This window comes from Zonotrichia leucophrys, chromosome 3 (genome assembly GCF_028769735.1).
Source record: "Zonotrichia leucophrys gambelii isolate GWCS_2022_RI chromosome 3, RI_Zleu_2.0, whole genome shotgun sequence".
In the NCBI taxonomy this organism is placed as follows: domain Eukaryota; kingdom Metazoa; phylum Chordata; class Aves; order Passeriformes; family Passerellidae; genus Zonotrichia; species Zonotrichia leucophrys.
The window spans coordinates 70,803,314-70,812,193 of NC_088172.1; positions in this window are offsets into that span (position 1 = coordinate 70,803,314).

Here is an 8,880-nt window from a genome sequence, read left to right on the forward strand (position 1 = left end):
GACACAGCAGGTGGTTGGAGGCTGCTGCCCAGGGGATTGGGATGGCTCTGTGCCCTGGCCTCCGACAGTTCTGGAGCCATGGCCAGGGACTGCACAGTTCCAGTAATTCTTAAGTGCTATTGCAGAAGCCAAAGTAAATTTGAGAGCAGCCCAGAGGCTGCTCCCAGTTTATACAAAAGGACAGTCAGAGAAAACAGCTATTATAAAGTTTGTGTAAGCAAAAGAAAAAAGAATTCTGTAATAATTCCTGGCTTCTTTGGATACATTTCCAACTTAGCAATTATTCAATTATTTATTCTATGTGAATGCACTCCATGCTACCTTTCATCTACCAACTCTATGCTTGAGACTAAGTTCTTGTTTAGGAACCTAATTTAAGTGGTTTAAAACTTTTTAAAAGGGACACTGAAGGGGGGACATTGCTCTTACTTCCTTTTAGTTCAGAAAGGACATCTGTGTGGGCATGCATGTGTGTGGCACCATGTGCTGAAGCTGAAGAAAATCCATACAACTGTTTCTGAGGACAAAAGAAACAGACACATGGATTCATTTGCTATAATAACAGGCTGGCAACACTTGACAGTAGCTCAGTGAAAAGCTTGTTCCAGTCATGTTACACATCCCTGCCTCTTCTGAATATTTCCTTGGTTCTTCTTTCCAGAGCTGGGTTTCAAACCTGTGAGCCACTGTACCGTGCCACAGTTGATTTTACTCAGGTTTCTCTCTTGTGCCCTTTCGTGTTGTGACCTCTTGCACCTCTCATTTGTGGCACCTGTTCCAGCTTTTCATTCTTCCTTCCTTCTTTTCTGCTCGTCTTTATCCCATCTGAGATTCATGCACATTTTCACTGCTTTACTCCAGCCCTAAAAGCCAATTTGAAGATACAGTCATGCCATTTCTGGTGTCTTGTATCACTGTTTTTACCTTTTTAAGTTCCATCCCAAGGACATCAAAGCCAGGCTGCAGCCCTCTGCACTGCACCCAAGTGTGCCATCATAGGCCATAATGATACTGGCTTGTTCTCTTAGGTAGGAGCAAAGGACATATTAATAGGAAAGTGATATGTGTACACATCAATAGCATTTGTGTTTTAAGGCACTAATGGTTTAGAGCGAAGTTGTAGTTTCTCTGCAGAAAAAACCCCAATCCCTTTCCCAGCTAAGCATGTTATGGGAAGCACTGAAGCACACACATGTAGGGGCCAGAGGCAGAACCAAGGTTCCTAGAAGAACTTCAATTATGAATTTCTTATACTTCTTAACAGCTAAAGTATCAGAATTATTAAAAACATGCAGATTTTTAATTGAGCACTGGAAAGAAGTGATGGGATCCTTTGTTGTTAAGACTCTTTTGACCACAGATTTATGCCTTCTCTCCTTTTAATTTCAAACCTATTTTATTAGGAATTAAAACTGCAGTTTAAAGTAAGTATCTGTTTAAGTGCTTTGCTGAATAAGGAGAACTTCTATTCGTCATAATATTTGGCTTATTTATATATGCCAAGTGTGTGGTGCTTTTACTCTTCTTTCAGCTAGAGCTGGACCATGAGTTTAGTGAGGATTGTTAAGCAATCTGTTCTGCTTTGAAATTTTCTGTTTAAAAGGTTTTGTGATCTCTAAAGTACACATGATTAACATAAACTCTGGAAGCTAATAAGTTAAATTATTTAATGTAAAAAACTTCACACTACCAACACATATGAGAAAAAGTGACTAAAACCTTTTCCAAAAACTCCATTTTCCAGGGTTCCTGAAGAATGCATTCTGAAACACTCTTGCTAAATAGCATTTAGCAATACTATCTAGGAATAGTCTAAATATTTGGCTCTGTTTTAGTAACTCATGTAGATTACCAATGCACATACATCCAAGCATACTACATTTCTCATAAGTTACTTCAGAGAGTGACTATACTATAGACTACTATAGAACTGTATGGTCAGAACTGAAGGGACTTTGGTGTCATCTACTCCACTGTGCCCTGATGGAGGATGCAGCACTTATTGCCATGCTCTTTTCCAGGGCTGATGCAGCCCCTTTAAGAGTTCCCAGGGCTGCTGCATAGTGTATACAAATCTCACTTTTCACAGTCTCTCCCAGATCCCTGTGGCACTGTGGGCAAATTGGTCAACCACATACCCAGGATATTCCTACACATCTTCATTTATCCTCTGTTCCTGAATTCATCCACTGGAAGAAAATCCACAACCTTCTGAGGTAAACCCATAGGCTCATTTTTGCACTATCTGTATTTTTTCTGTTTTCCCAACAGATACTCAACTTACATCTTTCTTGGCTGCAAATCAGTCTAATTTCTTCTCTCAATGACCCCAGAGAACAGTGAGATGATCTTTATGACAATCCTATTAGGAGGCTGTTATTTTCCCCAACTTTATGCTCGCTGTTTGCTCTTACCAAGTGAAAACAATGATCAGTGCTACATAATAAAGCTTCTTTTCATGGATATTATTACACAGCATTGGAAAGCAAGGATATGATCTGACTGAGGGAAAAAGTCTTCTGCAACTTGTTTGCCACAGATTATTTCTGTAACTGTCACTTTGGGAATTTCTATAAATAAAATCACTATCACTCTTCTGAGAAGTGAGCATTTACTACCATGTTTTAAACAATGAAAAAATACAGATCTGTTTTTCATCTAAATTCTTTATATATTTGAAATCACTCAGAGAAGAGAGTCCAAAGAAATGTGGTTTAGTTTGACGAAAAGAAGCCTCCCAGCGGGATATTTAACAGAATACCTAGAAAACAGTGTTGAAAGAGTTATAATATTTGGAACCTTTTTTTTAACTCTTGTTCCATGACCTCTGGTTTCCAGAGGACCATACTTGGCTTTAACTCATTGTCCTCTGTGGTGATAACACTTTGGACCCAGGGGAGAAAAGAAGGACTAATTGTCCCACAGTTTGAGCAAGGGCTTTGCCTAACCTTGTACACATTAGCAACGGATGTTTGACCTTCAGCTCTTTTTGATATTCAAACCCTGCACAAGATTTGGCTTTCCTAGTCTGCATTTTCCTACTACATTGTAAAATGCCAAGTGGAAGGATGGGTGTGTGCAGGTACCAATCTTCCCCCCCTCCCCAGTCTTCCCAGGCTGCCCAGTAATGCCTGGAGGAGTGCATGGAGTGATTCAGCCAGTGAAAGAAGGTGGTAGTTCACTGATTGCCTCAAAGAGCTTTTCCTTTCTCTTTTCATCTGCTCTCTTGGTCCTCTAAGCTCAGAGCACTTTGCCTTGCAGAACACCTCAGGGAGATGAGGACAAAAATTCCGCTGTGTTTGGCAGGAGGGCATGCAAACAAGTGTCTAGTGCCAGACGTGTGCCTCTGCCTGTGATCAACAGCAGCTTCAAATACTTCAGCAAGTAATTTTCAATGGAAGACATTAATGCTTCTTTTAAACTTACAAGGGTAAAAGAAAACCACAAGTCATTTGAAAGGATACGGCAGTAGTGCAGATAAATGTAATAAGTGGATAGCATAAATAGAATAAATAATACTTTCAGCAATGAATACTCACAAAGAAAAAGAAGAGTAGAAGAACAGCAGCTCTGCAAGTCATCTTGCTTAATATGAAAATCTGAGCATCACTATCAGCATTTAGGGACTAATTCTGAAACTGCTGAGTAGTCTTCCATTAACTGCTGTGGGAGTTGAGAGCACCTGGCATCTTGAGAAATTGGGCTCTTTGGCGGTTTTAATTTAGTCTGACAATAACGCTGAATAAATATATTCTTGGGGATATCCCACAATTATATAGCATGAGCTCACTTCTTCATTATAAAATGTGAGCTGAAGCCATTCATAACTGCCAGCCAATATTACAACAGGCAATTCCAGTTTTTCATTGCATGGGAAAAGCTCTAGCAAGCTTTAATGAGTTTCAAAAATAGCTGCCACATCAGAAAATTGTAATGGTGCTTGTTTTTCTAATGTGAATACCTGTTCAGCAGACATCACTTTAACAATGGCATCCAAATAGACCAGGGCATGTAAAATAGCTACTTCTATTTGTCAGCTGCACACCCATTGTTTTCAGTCAGAGCCTGCAGAGCAGCTTCAGCTGTACATTCCTGGGAAGTGAATAATATCAGTTGAGATTACACTACAGTACCACATCTATTACAAGCACATTATAAAGAATGAATATAACCTAATTAGGAAATGCTGAAGTCGGCTGGGTGTGGAAGTGGGCTGGGAAAGAGTCATTTTACATGACCTTCGCTTACTGAAAATGAGAGTTCACAGAGGATAAAGCAAAGGTAACAGTGTAGATTTCAGTCTCAAATCCAGATATCACGTGCTTATCCCATATTCCTCATACCCTCCCTACTAAGCTAAACAATTGCTCCCCAAGTTTCACTTCCATTAAACTCTTTTATAAACACTTAGCAAATCCAGCAGGACAACCCAAATTGGATTATATTCCTTATTTTCATGTGGATTAGAAGTAGAGCTCTACTCTGGTTTATAGTGCTGGAAGGAAGAAATTGCATAGAGAGGTAGGGAGTTTCCTCTTATTTAGATAAGTAAGGAAGAAAACTCTTCCAATAGCTTCATGGAACCTTTCTCTTCTTGTAAATCTGATTCTTCTGACACCCTTTCTAGCCTGCAGCCCAGAGTTGTTTCATTGCTTTCTGCTCGCTGCCTTAGCACAGCATCACTGATCAGCAGGATGGGATTTCACAGCGATGAAAATCTGCATCAGCTGCCCCCATGTCTGCATGTTGTTAGCCAGGCATGCTGCTGGCTAACAACAAGTCACTGAGAAAATGCCTTCAAACATGTCTCGTGTCTTGCATTTACCTCTTGGTTCCAAAATGAAGGTTGCATTAATGCCAACAGCTGGAACAGATCAGTGCTCCAAGTTGGATTCCTGCCTTACCACTGATTGGAACAGAGGTTGCAGAGAGAAAACTGCAGCATGCCAAGCTGAAAGTAGTTTACTGTGTTTATGGGACAAAGTCTCATCTGTGCAGGTACTCACAAAGGCCAGAGCAGTTTTCCCACAGCACACCACAGAATGGTGCATTGAGCACGCAGTTAAAACCAGTAAATACAACCTCAGACATCGTGGTCTGCCCATAACTGAATACAGCACCAGAATAGATACACTTGCGCAGAGCTCTGCTCTTCATGTGCTTAGAACGGACTAAAAATCACCAATTACCCATTTTCTTTGCCATTAATATATTTTTGACATCCTGTTCCTACCAGAAACAAGGGAATGATTCATGTTTTCTTGTATTGCCTTTTGCACATTGTTTAAGTACTATGAAATTGATTCTTAGTTGATTTTACAGTAAATTGAGAATAACTATTAATATCAGTGACATGATGCTAGTGTGAAATTATACACAGTTATCACTTAAAGAAATGCACTTCATAAGGTCGACTTTTCTATGTATTTACTACAATGTGCACTTCTGCATGTCCTGATGTTACCATAGGTGTGCAGTTCCTGTTCCCTGCCTTGTAGATTGGAACCAAGTCTGCCTCTACTTATTTCTCCTCACAAATGGGATTAGCTACATCAAAATCTGCATTTAAAATGCAAAATAAAATTACCTATTCCACAGTCCCACAAATGTTCTCTAATTCACAATTTACACAATCCACAAACCAAGCCTGAAACCACCAAGACCCCCAAGGTTGTAAAGATCTGACTTTTTTCCTGTTCTCCAGTGTCCCCAAAGTGGTGAAGAGAAGTGAGTTGCTACCTTGCTTTTGAAGCACTTGTTTTGAACCTGTTATCTGTAGGCCCCTGGTGTCTAATTCTGAGGGTCTTATGATGATAATTAAGAAAAGAATGCTTATTGTCAGTAGGTATGGATCTGCACAGGAAAATTTTTAGGAGTTTGCAGTTTGAGAAAGATGGAAGTAGCTAACCCAGGACGCACATTTTCTTACACACTGTAAAGATTAATAATTTATTTTAGATTGAAAAGTGTTAGTAGAATCAAAATACAAAAAAAGCTTTAAAATTGTTAGCATGGCAAAATCTGAAATATCTTTTCTAAAGGTATCTCCACTTCATAAGATACCTAGTGCATTTGCAGAAAAATGTCTGGAAACCTAATAACAAATATAACTGGTATGTGTGTTTTAATTTTCATAGTCTTCACATCAATTATGGTAATGTTTTTTGCAATGCTTCTGTTATATAATTAGATGGCCTGACGTCTGGCTAAACAAACAGTGTACCTACCATATGTGATTAAAACACTGATCAAATGGAATCAGATAGAATTATAACAGTGCTGGAAAAATTCATTTGCTGGTGGTAAATAGTGTTCAGTTTTGATCCTCAGACAAAAATCCTTTCATCTGAAAAATTTAATTATCTTTAACTCTTTCTGTACTTTCCTTGCCATCCCACATGTACATAAATATGTTGCCATTGTGGAATACCATTTGTGAAGCAAAGGGATTAATCTTTTTAAATGTGTAAACAGCCTACAAACTGGCCATTAACTACATGCCAATGGTACATTGTTAGTGTAATAAGAAAACACCCACTTAATTTAGGTAGGAATTTTGTCTGCACTAGCTTAGTCCAGAATCAGGTGCTTATGTTTCAATGGAATTTTGTCACTTAGCTAATATTTTAAATCCCATTCTGTTTTAGCTAAATTATTGGGTTCTTAAGAGTAACCTCTTAAGAAAACTGATATGACTGGAATACATATTTTATTGAAGAAGGTGTGTACCAAACCTTAATCAAGTCTTTCTGCTGAATGACGTAGTTTGTTTTTCTTAAGTAACCACAACACTTAGAGGTTTTTATTTGGGACCTGGTATGTTAAATGTTGACTTTTTTTTTCTATATGTAATTTACTGTAGGTGTATTAAACTTAATTCTGTCTGTCAGAACTTAGGGAATGGAACAAATAGTCAGTTAGTAACATCTGCCAATTTACTAGAAACACAGAGTGGTTTTGTTACAAAATTTTCATTACTTGCAGTGGCCCGTGCTCTGAAACCTCCAAAAACAGCTCTCAGATTGCTACACAGAGGTATGCATTAACCCAAAATAGGTTATAGGTTTGAATTGATAACGTCTGATGAATTTTTTGAAAGGGCAGAAGTTTGTTACAAGCCCTCCTGTAAATGCAGCCAATATGAAATATAATGAACCTTCCCAGATCTGAGCTAGCACTCCATAGAGAACAGCAAACCACACTGCTCTGCAACCATTTGTTTATTCAGTCTCTCTGAATACTTATAAAATTTATTGCATGAATCATTGTATTTGACTTCTGTGTGTCTGTTTAAGGCTACAAATCAGAAAAAAAATTTGCTTCCAGTATCTAATTCTCTTCAAGTTTGATCTGATTTTTAAGAAGTGGGAGTGTCTTTATTTCCCATCATTTTTGAGTTTCTTACAAATATTTCAAGTAGATTCATTAATCTTCAGTTTAATGGTTGAACTACAACAACTTAAATCTAGGGTATTAGTGCTCAGCATTGGATTTCCAGCCATGCGTGGTTGTCTTATATTTCTGTCCTTGAAGAGATGACTTTTCTACTCAGTCTATTCCATTTTTATCTGGACTACTAACTGATATGCAAATCTCAGTTGTATATTTTATGCAGTTTTTGGAAAGCAAGACCTTGGAACCATGGAAAAATGTCATGTGATGATTCTCTCATGACACGTTCCGCTTAAAAAATGCATCATTGAAGAAAAATGCCAGAGCTGATTACAATAAATTCCTTAGTGAATTCCATCAAGAAAGGAAGTGGTCTTACTCAGCGTTTGCTCACAGCCAACCAGTTCCTGAAGTCCTGAGCAAAGATTTACTCAGGCTCCAATCTGGTTGGATGTGTGCATGGAGGTGCAGAGACAATCCTTCCTGAAGGGGTGTGGAGCTCTCAGCGACTCAGTGGCTGGGAGAAGGGAGGAAGGTATCAGCTGGGAGGAGACATAGTGGGATCCTATTTCTGCATTTCAGTGCTTTCATATTTACCTTTGTTTGGTCTTGCTTGCTATTGTCTTGTGTTTATTTTAAAAATGAGTCAGAATTTATGGAGCCTTTCAGGAGGATGTCCTGCAACCTGTGATTCATGACATCCTGCAGAAATTGCGTGCTGAGTAGTAATGTCCTCTCTGTGGAACTGCACTTCCAAGCCGTGAAACAGAACAAGTGCAGACAAATCCTTCTAATGTAATTCTGTCAAAGACCTGTGTTGTGGTGTGCAGCCTGTCAGAGTGTGGGTCTACCCCCTGCAAGGCTTCCAGAGTGTTTGGGGGTGCTCTCAGGCCTCACAGAGCCCATCCCTCCACACACGCTGACCAACAAGAAACAAGGGGTCATTTTTATCTGAAAAGCAGTTGGATATTTAAACTTTGAAATTAAAGTTTTTGTGTGTTAAATCAATCACCATGTCTAGCACTCCCTTCTGTGGAACGATCCCAGGGATTTTGCCTGGGAGAGGCAATCTAATGCCCCACTTGTGCTCAAAGGAAAATTGATGATTTCATGTAGCCCTCTGCCTGGCAATATATCTAATAAAATTTACAAGTTTGGAACACATTGACTGGCAAGCTTTTTATAACTAATTTTAAATTACACTGTTATTGACAATAAATAAACCCTCATGATATCAACAAATTAACAGTATTAACAATTAGGGAAATAAATTTTGAAATATGCAGTCTCTTTAAAGTGAACTAGAAATAAAAATGTAGAAAGGAAAATGCCATAAAAATCAAGCTGCTAAAATGATGCAGCATGCAAGCAGTGGCTTTATAGTTCATTATTAACTCCTGTGTAATGTGCTGATTCTTTGCTGCTGAGATTTGGCAAAATGGGCTCTAAACAGAAAGTCCTGACTGAGCATCAAATTCTCTTACCAAA